The 14,189-nt window shown below is 39.6% G+C and overlaps 1 protein-coding gene across 1 annotated transcript in view; it reads right to left on the reverse strand.

The window, feature by feature from the left end:
• LOC150079686 (BBSome complex member BBS7-like) overlaps positions 1 to 1,407 on the reverse strand; it is a 121,143-nt gene extending 119,736 nt beyond the window's left edge. The window contains exon 1 of the mRNA XM_090383166.1: positions 1,380 to 1,407. The gene's annotated coding sequence lies outside the window, so the exon portion shown is untranslated. The remainder of the gene's footprint in view (positions 1 to 1,379) is intronic.
• Between the last annotated feature and the right edge of the window lie 12,782 nt (positions 1,408 to 14,189).

A 14,189-nucleotide genomic window follows, 5' to 3' on the forward strand; every position in this document is an offset into this window, starting at 1 on the left:
AGGTCTGGAGGCCTCATTTTAGGAAGGATGTAGAGTTGCTTGAGCGTGTACAGAGAAAGGCAAGATTGGAACAAAGGGGTCCTCTTGCCAATAAAGGCTTCAGTTCTGCAAAAATGCAGCGGCTGGAGACTAGGCACCTGCGAGGCGATCTGACTGTGGAGTATAAAGCCTCGAATGGGTTGAGCACACTGAATTCTGATGGGATTCTTCTGCTTTACTCAGATTACAAACCTGAGGGGGCATAAATTCAAATTGAGAAAATACAGTTGTAGAATAGATGTGCAGAAATTTGCCTTTAGCCAGCGGGTGGTTAATTGCTGGAACAAACTTTCATCTGTTGTTGTGGAAGTTGATAGCTTAAATAAATTCAAGGTGGAACTGGACAGACTTTTAGAGGGAATGGTTGTGTGAAATTGATTTTTTTTTGGCTAATGCTACATAAGCTCATACACTTGCTTTCTTGCATCACACCTCTATTACCACTACTATTATATCAAAAATGTGTTGTTTCAGTTTTTCAAAATTCAACTCTTTTTTTTTTTTTTTTTTAAACAGTATTTCACCACATTTCAGGATTGTTTATAAACTAATTGAACCTTTACCAATTGAATAAGCTATCCAGTTATGAAAGGCAGATTAATTTGGCTTTTACTGCATATACTGTAAGCTTGGGACAACCAAAATGTTCACCAATGCAGTTATTATTATTATTAGCCATAAAGTTCAAGGAAGCCTAAGGCTTATGCTGCACCAGCAAAAAAAAAAAAAATTTCTGAATAAGTAACCCTAAGAGAGAGAGAAGTAGAAGGGAATCACCAAGAGAAGAATGATGGTATACAGCTCAGAACCCTGAGTGTGCCAAGCCCATATTCACCAGATGTGAGCCCCTGGAGTTACAGAAGGAAAAACGTTGCACATAATTCAAGTACCAATTACAGAAGGAAAAACGTTGCACATAATTCAAGTATCAAATACGGATACCAAAATCATGGTTTGGGGACTGGCCACAGTGGACATATCTTTCATTCTATATTCTACATCTTTTCTGAAAATTTGCATTCTTTTTTTTCAATATTTCAACCTACAGCTGCGTAAAAATGTTTTCCAACGAAGTGAATTTGGCGCTTTTCTCAAAAGCTAATCCTGTCTTGCTTTCTCAGTTATATAAGTTGCTCTCATAACTAAAAAAATAGTGAAAATTGTAAATGATTGCAAGAGGTGAGAGATGACATTAAATTTCTTCCGCCTCTGAAATCGCATATCTCTTTCATTACAAGCACCAAATATACTAAGTCGGATAACCTTCGTGTAACCAAATAATATATATATATATATATATATTTATTTATTTATTTAAATGCATAACATAATTATATTACATTTCAGTGGAACAAATTTATCCTGAACAAAATTTACATAAACAAAAATTACGGGTCAATAATCTATGTGCTGTCATCACCACAGTGGATTAAGAGAAATACATCGACAAATCAGCCTAAAATGCGCTAAATTCTAAATTGCTTGAGACAATTTTTTTTTTTTTTTTTGTTTAAGTAATATACTGTTCTCTATTCATGACTTTAAAAGTCACTTTCTTCGCACGTTATTTCAATTTAAGGATGACTACAAATCAATTCACTGCTGCACTGTGATTATCAGAATAATCGCAATTATCAGAAAACCACTTAACTCAGCCACGGAGTGAAAAAAGGCCATTAAAATTCCTCACATCATCGGCGGGATTCGAACCCGGTGTTGGGAGGACAGTAATGATACGGCAGTCTGTGCTACAGCGCAGATTGCCAAGACTATACTGCATAATACACTGGCTTCATCTCGATCTCACACAAAGTTTTAACACTCTGTTGGTGCAACTTAGCGAAATTTGACAGTTTAATTTCATAAAAAAATATCAATAAAATGTATACAGTTTAGTGAAACAATATACACTACTACATTATTCAGCACTCAGACTTGAAATGGATATCAGCTAAACGAGCACATTACCAGTAGGAGTGTAGATGCAAGTTCTTAACTCCTGTGTCATACATCACGTACAACAAAATCCTCTTTTCCTCCTACTTGTATTTTCCTCAATGTTAACATCTTGAACAGGTATTATCATCTCCAAATGGTGGCCTAGGTTGTTGTCCTGCTCCAGGGTAGAACTGCTCAAAGATGTATTCAAAGGTCTCATCAACGTTCTAACCAGTTCGACTTGATGTCTCAAAATAAGGCACTGTTCCATTAGGAAGGCGTCCTTATTTAAGCGATCGAGCAAAAGCTGTAGCTTCCTCTTCAACCACCTCTCGTGCATAGCCCCTTAAAAGGTCCCGTTTTGTTCCAACTCCTACCTTCATAGAAGAACGACTAATAGAATTCAAGAATGGAAGGTACTGTGGACTTCGTGTTTCAAATGTTTTATATTTAGTGAGGTCAAAGGCTAAAATAGCAGCAGAAGCATTACGACAGTAATAGGAACTGAGACCACAATACTTTTCTTCTCTGGAACGCCTCGGATCGGCAGGATACCGGCACAATCTCTATTGGCTAATCCGAAGCTACTTTTCAGAGCGACTGATCATAAAATTTAAATACCCAAGAGATCCACAGGCCTGTTTACCGGAGGTGTCCGCAGGGGTCGGTTTTGGGACCCCTGGTCTAGAATATGGTGCTTTAAAACTGGCTACTCATTTGAATATACTAGTCATTGCATTTGCCGATGAGTTGACTGTCATCATCATCACAGGTCATTCAAGATCGGTCCTTGAACTGAGAGCGCAGAAAGTCCTTGATAGCCTCACTTCCTGGGTGGCAACCAACAGACTTCAGATTAATCCCACCAAAACAAAGATGATGATTTTCAAAACCAAACTTAACATAAGAATGCCCCCCCCCCAGGTCAAAATTAATGGTATCCAGCTCCCCCTGGTCATACAGGCCAGGGTCTTGGACATGATCATAGACCACAGGCTATCATTACTACCTCACCTACAACACCTTCGCGAAAGAATCAGGATCAGGAAGTTTACAGCCTCCATCATTAGAATTTCAAGAAATGAGTGAGGCCTGTCCAGGCGGACCCTGCTCCTCTACTATAAAGTGGTAGTTTAAGGCAGTTAATTGATTTCTCCTTTTTTTTTTTTATGAAAAACCCGAAACACAAAAGGTATCAAAACCTATAGTACTTAGTACCATGCATGGGTTGAAGGAGAAGTATGGGGGTGGGGGGCGGAAACTTTGCTCTAGAGACTAAACATGGGTTTCACCACTTCAAGCCTCCAATAAGCAAAGTGGTGGTATTTCACTGGTTGATGAAAGTCATCTACCACCCATTACTTTAGAAAGAGTAGAAGTAATGCAATGGGACGATAATTGGATGGGAGGGATTGGTCACCCTTTTTAGGAACTCGCTGGATATGAGCAAATTTCCAAGCAGAAGGAAAAACACCTTTGGAATAAGAAAGTGAAAAAAGGCGGCAAAGAACAGGAGTAAACAGGAGTTCATGAGCACAGATTTTGAGAAAAAGCGGAGAAATACCATCGGGACTTGGGGGCTTTCTTAGCATCAAGATTCATCAAAATCCTTTCGACATCCTTTTGACGGAAAACCACAGGAGGCATTGAATGGAGCGTGTATGGTGGTAGGTGTTTTACCGGGATCATTGCGAAAAAAGGCGGCAAAGAACAGGAGTAAGTTCATGAGTACAGGTTTTGAGAACAAGTGGAGAAATACCATCAGGACTTGGAGCTTTCTTAGCATCAAGATTCGTCAAAATCCTTCCGACATCCTTTTGATGGAAGACTACAGGAGGCATTGAATGGAGCGTGTTTGGATTGGTGGGAGGTGTTTTACCGGGATCATTAATACAGGAGTTGGAAGAAAAATGGGATGCTAACAGGTCAGCTTTATCCTTGGCTGAAGTGACAACAGAACCATCTGGTTTGGACAGAGACGGGAGCAGAGATGGGCAGAAGTTGCGGCCAATAGCTTTGGAAAGAGACCAGAATGCTCGGCTACCGAATGCAAGAAGCAAGTTTTATACTCTTAGCCTGTTTAAACTCTAGTTTGGACTGATTAATAACTGCTTTACAATTGTTGCGAGCTTTGGTGTAGGCAGAAAATGAAACTGAAGAAATAGAATCAAGTCAATTACGATATGTGCAACATTCTTCTCTTGGACAGCCTTAGCACATTTATGTAGTGGTGCAAGGAAGCCTGAGGCTTATGCTGCACCAGCCAAAAAAAAAATTCTGAATTACCCTGAGAGAGAGAGAGAGAGAGAGAGAGAGAGAGAGAGAGAGAGAGAGAGTGTGTGTTACCTGAGCGGAGGCTAAACAACACTTAAAAACACATAATTTAAAATTCATCCACTTAGCCTGCACCACCTTCTGAATCAATCATAGTGGTGGAGTTACTGCCCCTGCAAGCAGGAAGGTGGGATTCTACTATCTGTCTGAACTTTCCTAGCTATCTTTTTGATAGCATTAGCATTAGCATTAGTAGAGGCATATGATGCAAGAAAGCAAGCTTATTCAGCATCAGCCAAAAAAAAAAAAAAAAAAAACCCTCTCCCATTTCACCCCTCCGTTCGTTCGAAATACCTGTCCAGTTGAGCTTTAAATTTGTTTAGGCTATCAACTTCAACAACAAGTGATGGAAGTCGGTTCCACCAACCAACCACCCGCTGGCCAAAGGCAAATTTCCGCACATCTATCCGACATCCGTCCTTCCTCAATTTGAATTTATGCCCTCTGAGGTGATTATTCTGAGAAAGATGAAGAATCCCATTGGCATTGAGCATGCTCAAACCATTCAAAGCCTTATACACCTCTATCAGATCACCTCGCCGGTGCCTAGTCTCCAGACTCTGTAATTTGCAAAACTTAAGCCTTTCTTCGTAAGAGCAACCCTTTGTTCCATTTACTAATCTTGTTGCCCTTCTCTGTACCCGTTCCAGCAGCTCTACATCCTTCTTGAAATGAGGCCTCCAGACCTGTATACAGTACTCAAGATGTGGCCTAACCATTGCCTTATACAAGGGAATAATCACCTCCTTATCCCTGCTAGAAAAATTCCTGTATATCATTGACAAGACACCATGAGCTACTCTTGCAGCTCGTCTGCACTGCTCAGAGAACTTCATATCTGCCTGCACAATTACCCCCAGGTCCTTTTCATTCTCCACCACTGTCAGTGTAGTACCGCAGAGTTGATACATTGCTCTGGGGTTACTGTTACCCATATGTAGTACTTTACATTTGTCAATGTTAAACTTCATTTGCCACCTCTCAGCCCATCTGTTCAACCTTTCCAGATCCTGTTGCAGCAGCATAGCGTCAGTAGTGTCCTTAACGACCCTGCCAACCTTTGTATCATCTGCAAACTTAGACATTAAACTTGATATCCCATCATCAATATCATTCATAAACACCGAAAACAACAATGGACCCAACACTGAACCTTGAGGAACTCCACTAATAACATTAGTCCACGTTGAGCAGTGTCCATTGATTACCACTCTCTGTCTTCTGCCACTCAACCATCCCCTTATCTCAAGCATCCATTGGCAAACAGTTCCTTTCTCTAAAAATAAACTTTAAACAAAGTATACGCTATATACATTATATACACAAGAAATACTATACAGAATCACAATACTATACAATAAAATCAAATTACATATTAAACAATTAAAACTTCACATTCGAACTTCAAAAACCTTTTGCATAAAACTTAAAAATGCCTTATGCTTCTCTCCATCACCAAAGACAGTATATACATGTTCAGCATTCATTGCACCAAATTGATGGAACAGCTCGCTTCTAAACTGACCATAGTTCTCACAATCAAGCTATATATGAGAGGTATCCTGTGCTTCTCCACAAGAACAAACAGAAGTCCGAACTAAGCCAAACTGATGAAGTCTAGTCAATCCATGTCCTGTAACAATCTTAGTGCTGCTTAACCCCAATTCAAGCCAGCTCCTTGTCTTCTGCACCACGTCAACCTCAGGCATTAACATATAGGTTTCCCTACCCTTGCCGGATGCACTCCACCATATCTGCCATATTTTCTAAAGTTCATTCTCGAAGCTCTTTCCCTTCTCTTTCAGATTTAGCGTACCATATTCTTTCTCCACTGAAGGACAAGATCTTATGCCCATAATCTCTGTAGAGAAATTACATATTATTGCGTATTGCAAACACTTCTCCACAATCACTAGATCAATAGGAGTTCTACCTGCAATTAAATGCAAAGCATCGTTGGACACCATCCAGCAAGCTCGGGTAACCACATATAAAGCTGACCTTTGAGCCGCCATGGCATATACACAGCATGTGGACATGTGTGTGCATATAAGCAAGGCGGCTCCCAGAACGTCCGTTCAAATCCGCCTCGTTTCGTTGTAAGTTGAGCAGACTCTGCAAAACAGGCTAGGGGTGTAGTAGTGTAATGTTTGTGTTATTAATGTTGTGTTAGCCTATTGGCTACCCAGAAGCAGCTATCACCAGGGAGGGTGCTTCTAGAGATGTGGCTGTCTCACTGAGTAAGCCAAAAAATGGGAATGAAATGATGTGGTCACACCCGTGTTTTATAGACACGAATAATTTGCACAACTGCGGTAAGATGATAGATCGATTTCTATTGGATACTCGGAATTTGCATGCCAGGATGCCTATTATATCAAATATTCGCCTTCGGCGACACTGTTCACAATAAAATATTCATGAAAAACATTTTGTTCTGTTAATTTTGTCAGGTCAAAGGAAGAGTCCAACCTCAAGGGGAACATCATTATGGAGTAGATCTCCTCAAACTAAAAAGGATGCAACTTTCCAAGTTAGAGAAAGAGTTTACAAACTTTCAAGAGTACAGTAGGTTTACTCTGATGCTGAAACTTGAGTGCCGCACTCACTGAGTTCAATTCCTGTCTCCGACCAAAGTTGAGATGCACTTTCTGTTGAGACAAGGAATTCTTTTGAATTTTTTCCCAATGAGGTCTATGTAATCGATATCAGTCCAAGGTTGCTCGATGTTTCTCTCAAAAAATGGATTTTCATGATTTATACGCAATTTACAAATATGACATAATTACGATTAGTTATTTTAGTGGCCTCGACACAACTTTGCCTTCAATCGGCCCAATTCTTTTATTCCCTTCTAGGGAAATCCTCATTTGGCCTACTTTCCTCTCAAAACATGCGATAATATCTGTATGTGGGCAGGGAGGACTGGGAACGTTTTTTTTACCGGGCTCTGGTACAACCAGTCCCATGTATCTGTGGAATTCTCTCCTACGTTCGCCTGTAAAGTGGCTCCAATGTACACCGGCCCTCACCCGGTGAACCCGGTGAAGTGGTGAACTACACTGGTTTCCCAAACGAAAGAAACTCACCAAGTTCCTTTCCTGGTCACAATGATCCGTTCATTTTAAACAGCAATGAACTTAACATTAAATAACTAGAAGATTTCGCTGATTTCAGACAATGTAGATTAACGTGGGCTTACTTTAGAGCAATGTCACTGGTATGGCTTTTCTAGAAACTATAGTGCATAATGTAATGGGCGGGAAAGCAAGCTTATTCCTCATTCGATAAACAAATATGAAACATCAAGGGCTGCAAATGTGTAAAGGATATCTGAAGGGACCCAGGCCACATCCCTTGATATTTCTACCCGATAGCTACTTTCGTTATATCTACTTGAGACTGACTAACTGGAAGGCTGAGTTAGTCAGTCTCAAGTAGATATAACCAAATGACTCAGTGTTGATGTTGATCGTGCTATGGGATTGTCCGTAAATGTTGGATGTGAGTTTCAAATGCAGTCGAGATGATGTTATAAGTCTGTATCTTCATGACAACAGCTGAAGGTAGCTGTCTTCATTAATGGTTGAAAGATGTTTTGAATCTAAGACTGACAACTTAGATTTCAAACATCATCTCGACTGTGTTTTGGAAACAAGTGCACTTTTAGGCATAGGCTCATTAGCAGTGCACCTAGAGATCCAGTATTTGGGTGGGGGAGGGGAGTTCATAAAATGGACAAACAAATGCACAAAATTTTGTTTGTAGCAGCATGTGCCCCATAATGTTCTATCATATGTAGGAAGTTCATGAGAATGGTGCGCCTCTATTCAAAATGCAGTGGTGTGTGAATTTCTCTCACACAATATCACAACAGAAACCATTTCATTTTATTAGAAGTTATATTGGCAAAAACCAGGGTGACCTGACGTTTTGAAATCCCTAAAGGTTCTCTGGGACGCATAATACGACTTTACAAAAGGCATTCACATTTCTAGTGCTAGAAAAATAATTTATGCACTTAAGTTCATCAAGAGCTGATTCCAAGAAAATAAGGATTAGAGCTGGACACGTATTTCCCTTTCTTCACTTCTGACTGTAAAGTGGTGTTAGTGCTGTAGATTTTGAGTACATTTGCTGTGCTACCCCGGAGAGGTATTCTCCTGCGCACAAAATATGTGGAATTCCATGTGGTCAGAGGACATACATTCTGCATTGTGTGGTGGACAATTTGCCTTCAATCAGCCCTTGCGGTTAGTACTATCAGTTAATACACTGTTTTTCGTCCAGCGAAGCAGCGAGCAGAAAATACACGCAATTCACAGACATAATACACATGAGTAGTTGAAGTGACTTTCTATGTGACCCTAATACAATAATTAATACAGTACTTAATAGTGTCGTCTCAGCACTATAGAAGCAGTTTCAGGAGACAGGAACCATTACAAGAAGAGCTGGCCAAGGTCGCCCATTTTTGAGTTTCTTCACTTCGTAATCTTTTTTATTGCACTAATCTGAGAACTTTATTGCCACACTTCGTATATGTATGATTTATATTTAGCAGCAGAAATATAGTATAGCTTTTTTAAAATATTCTATTTTTTAATCAGAGGTTAAAATCAAAAGAACTGGTTTTTAGAGGGTATACTGAGATTACAGACCTTCTCTGATGGATCAATCGATCTTATGACGTCATCTTCCTTTTCTTACTTTATTGGACATATTGATCACTGAGAGGAGTGGTGCATGTGACCAAAGTACCGAAAGGTTGCATACATGATACTATCAACAAAGGAATAATTCCAATGTATTAATTTGTAGTTGTCCTTAATGGAAATGGCCCGAATTAAACGATTCTTTTATATTCATACCTAGCTTGGATATCATTATTCCAAAGCATTTTTTCTCCCGGAATCCCAGATTTTTCCGTCCAGCAGAACAGGAAAACTGACCAAAAAACATATGCAGTTTACAGATATAATACACATAGGTGGATGAGCTTGTTCTCTCCAGTAATGCTAATTTGAAATATTCATACTTATATGCAGACTGTGCAAGTGATTGCCTGATCTCTCGCATGGAGTAGTGGGCCACTTCGCAAGCCATTATAATCTGCAAAATTTAGTTTGTCAGCCTACTTATAGAACATCTTATGGTCGAACAAGATGCCAAGATCTGTACAAACTTGCACTGTAGTATAACATTATTATCAGTAATGGCAAATGATGCAAAGATGTTTATATACAGTATCAGCCAAAAAATAAACTACTCCTCAGCTGTCCATCTATAATAATTTGTCTAATACTCCCTTAAATGTATTCAAATTACCTGCTTCCACAACACCAGGTGGAAGTGGCATGTATAGTGGAACTGCCAAATATTACGTTAATATGGTAAGGTTTCAGTGAAGGAGTTGTGAGCTCATTTACAGTTTAATTTATCAGTTACTTGAAAGGTGATATTTCAATTCTGTAAGCTTCTGCCTGATGAGTTTGGCAGTGTGGTTTGGATTAGCTCTAGTGTCACCATGGTGAGTACTTTCATACCGTTGGCATAGCTTGTGATGTCTTCTCTATTTGAAATGAAGGGGGAAATTACTACAATGAACAAAATCCCTGAAAGCATTCCTCCTTGTGGAACTACAGTTTTATTCGTAAATATTCTCTCGGGGGGGGGGTCTAAAAGTATAAATTGTGACGTTCTTAGACATTAAAGTATACGTATTATCATTTGAAATAAGAATAGCTCCGTTTCTTACAAACTGTCACAGAAAAAACTTATCGAATACAAAAAATAAATGAATAAATAAATAATATATACATGATAGCGACAGAGGTACATAGTTTTCTTGGGCTTTTGCTAATGATGAGCCAGGATACACGATTTGTGACGTCATGACACCTCCATTTATTCCATATTCGTATATAAACACTATACACACACAAATAGATTGTACTGTACTGTATTGAGAAATAATAGTAATATTTCTGTCCTGAAGATGGCGTTGCCTGCTAATCTCGCAAACGTAGAAATAATTTTCCAACAGGAAGTTCTCCAAACTTAGTATGCCAAACCTCTTAATTCGTCAACAGTTCTTACTCATTTACATATACTATATATGAATGTTGTTGTTGTTGTTTAGTATGGTTTTAGGAGCATCAGCGACTAAGACCATATTGCTCCGAGTATATTGTCTGTAAATTGCGCGTGTTCTGAAGTCGATTTTCTGTTTGCTGGACGAAAAACGCGAGTTTGCAGGAGAAAAAAGCATGCTACCCTCGCCTGAGACCGACTAGCTCAGCCACGCTGGGGAAAAGGCCCATGAAAATTCCTCCTGTCATCGACGGGGCTCGAACTCAGTTCTTTTCCAACCGGTGTAGGAAGGACAGCGATCCTACTAACCTAGTGGTCAGGCGCGCGGGTGCATAAGTACACGTGCCTTGAGTGACCGGGGTTCAAGCCCGTGACTACTGAATACGGTGCTGTTTCTTGTATTCTGTCTATCTTATGAACTCCTCTGATCATTTGGTCGTCCCGGAGTATAAACAGAAAATTTATTTTATTTACCTACTAAGGCCATACATTAGCATTAGCATGAATGCTAATTCTAATACTTGTATATATGAGTGAGAAACATAAATAAAACGCATATTGCATTTTAGAATGCACAAAAAACCGACATTTCACCAATTTTTGCACTATGGCTGAGATATTTCTAAAGGCTATTATGGCCAATTGGAAAAATTTGATCTTCATCTTCAACTGGTGAGAAAAATGTTACCTTATTTTCACTCAATAACTCATCCATCATCCAAACTACTAATCGGTTTCATATCTACAAGACACGAAACCGATTTTAAATTTTAACTCAATTTTTTCTTTGGGATCAAACCTTGAAGCAAACACAAATCCGATCATCAGCGATAGGATGACTGACAGGAAGTAGAAAAAAGAAAGACGTTATGCAAAGATAGTTAGTACCATAGCCCGCAAAAAACGCTGTGCATGATTCCTTACTTTCGTTTGGGATGTTTAGTGATCCGACTAAAGATGTTGAATTGATTGCCCACTGGAAATGGCATAAAAGCAGAATAAAGAGAAACGAAAACGATCTTCAGCGATTTTTAAACGAATTGAGTAATGAACGTCAGCTTTGTGAAAAGTAGAAAACCCGGGATATGAAAACCCAGGGTTATTCTGCTTCTTGGTCTGCGCTACCCGCGCAGACCAAGAAGACAATTCGAATCCTGGAAAAGGCAAGGATTCGAATCCCGTCGATGATGCGAGGAAGTTTTATGAGCTTTTTTCACTCCGTGGCTGAGTGAGTCGGTCTCAGACGTAGATAGCAAGGTTTTTTCGTCCAGCAAAACAGTAAAATCGACTAGAGACACGCAATTTACAAACACAATACACATGGGTATATGAATTAGCTTTCCGGGTGATTCTAATGTAATAGTTTGGTTTTTATTTTGCCCCATATGGTTTTGATTTTGATAGTTAATCAGAAATTATTCTGTTTAACATTCAAATGATATTCGGTAATCCCATGTTCTCACCATTTTAACAAAACTGATTTTTATCGGTCCGTTCTTTCAATAATTGCTAGACATCATCTTCACCTCTCTTTATTCTGCTTTAATTCCACTCATTGTGGTCAATGGATTTAACATCTTCAATTTTATCACTAGACAAAACAAAAGTAAGGAACAGTTAATCGCGTTTTTTGAAGAACTTAGTACTAACCACCTTTGCGGATAGCGTTTTTCTTTTCCGTAATTTCTGTTAGTCTTCTTCCCGATTGGATTTGTTTGCGCCAAGGTTTGATCACAAACAACTGTATTAACGCTTCTTTGTTTCTTTTTACAATGAGCGTTCATCTTTAATTAACTCTGTGACTATTTTCTGGAATTTATTTCATGTTTTGTAGATGCATAGCAGTTCCATGAATATAATTTGGATGATTCATTGATTGAAAATAAGACATTTTTCTTACTGAGGGAAGATGGAAATCAATTTTACCCTCTCTGTCGGCCTTGATTGCGTTCAGAAGTATTGTCTCAGCCATAGCAGCAATTGTTATATATATATATGTTTGTGCGTGTGAGGCGAGATATATACAGTATACATATGTCTCGCCTCACACGCACCCAATGATCACACGCATTATTGACCAGAACATCTAGATAGACATAGTTATCATTCCCAGGTTTTGTCCAAAAAAAAACAATGAAACGAGGCCAAGCCATGAAAAAGAGCCCCAGACCATCAAGCTACCTCCACCAAGCTTCACTGTCGGGATGATACAGTCCGGCAGGTAGCTTTTTTCTGGGAATCAGCCACATCCAGGCATGCCTGTTAGACTGGTAGACCATGCACCGTCATTCCTTACTCCAAAGCACAGTTTTCCATTGATCTACGGCGAGCTTTACACCGAGTAGACAGTGCTTCGCAATAATCGGGATGATCAGTGGCGAGTGTAATGTTGCACGGCCGTGGTGACCCATATCATGCAGCATCCTGCGCACTGTACTGGTGCTGACATGTGTCCTAATCGTTTCACTGAGAACCTGAGTGTGCTGCGACAATGTCGACCTGATTTCCTATTGGAAAACTCTGCAGGGCTCTCCTGTAACGTTTCGATAGCTTCGGAGGCTTCTGTGTAATTTGATGATGGTTTCAGCACCAGTCCACTTCCATTTGCAAAACACATCACCAGTCGTTGACCTATGCATGTACAGTGCCATAGATGCATAGGTATGGGAAGGCGATTCCGCAGTGCACGGATGTGCAGAAACGAGTCCTCGCAAGTAAACACAACATTCATAACAGTCCGTAGCTGAACGAGTTTTAAATATGGGAATCACAAAAATTCATGGCCTCATTCTTTTTCTTAGAAAGCACTTCCGCTGGAACTGTGTCCCTTAATATGTTCCGATTATAGCAATAGCAATCCGCACAGAGATTCAATATTTTTGAAACGGTGAACCACAGCATTCTCAGGTAGATATAGAAGAATTTCTAAATAATCTGCTACTGGAGCTGGTGAATTGGCTGAGGTGTCTAATGAATCTGGTTCCCCCTCCATTCACCAGAATTAACTCAAACAAACTTCTTATGAGGATAAGTCGAAATTAAGGATTCCAGTGACCTTTAACAAGAATGGGCCAGTAATAGAGTGGGCCAGTAAATCAGAGAGTCTTATAATGGGAGATTTTCATTTCCCAGATATTGACTGGAATTTGGGGGCTGGTTACTCACACACTAGCAGGGCTTTTGTGGATTTATTGGATGATTGTTTTCTACATCAGCATGTTCGGGAGGCAACTAGAGGGAGTAATACTCTTGATTTGATTATCAGCAGTGATTCTTCATGCATTAAGAATCTGCAGATAAATGAACCACTAGGTGGCAGTGATCACGGTGTGCTGAAGTGGGATTTACTCAAAGAGGTAACTACCATTAGGGGTAAAGGGAAGGGTTATTGCTTCCGTAAAGGCGACTACGATGGACTGAGACAGTATTTAAATTCTATACAGTGGGACCAACTGATGATGTTACCAACAGCAAACTCAAAATGGGAAGCATCCAAAGAACTTATCTTGGAAGCTACTAGGCTTTACATACCAACTAAGAAATATTGTTCAAGGTTTAGGCCAAAATGGATGTCAGATGAACTAATGAGGCATATGGCAGAGAAGAAAAATGCATGGGATACTTACAAATTAACACATGACACAGAAGCCTATGATAGATACAAGTTGATATGCAACCAAGTTACAAAGGAGGTTAGGCAGGCAAAGGCAGATTACGAGAAATCCTTGGCAAGGGATGCAAAGAAAAACAGCAAAGAATTCTTTACTTATGTTAACTCTAGAAGG

The sequence above is a fragment of the Mastigoproctus giganteus genome, chromosome 10, assembly GCF_048544385.1.
Source record: "Mastigoproctus giganteus isolate SK-2022 chromosome 10, ASM4854438v1, whole genome shotgun sequence".
Taxonomy (NCBI): domain Eukaryota; kingdom Metazoa; phylum Arthropoda; class Arachnida; order Uropygi; family Thelyphonidae; genus Mastigoproctus; species Mastigoproctus giganteus.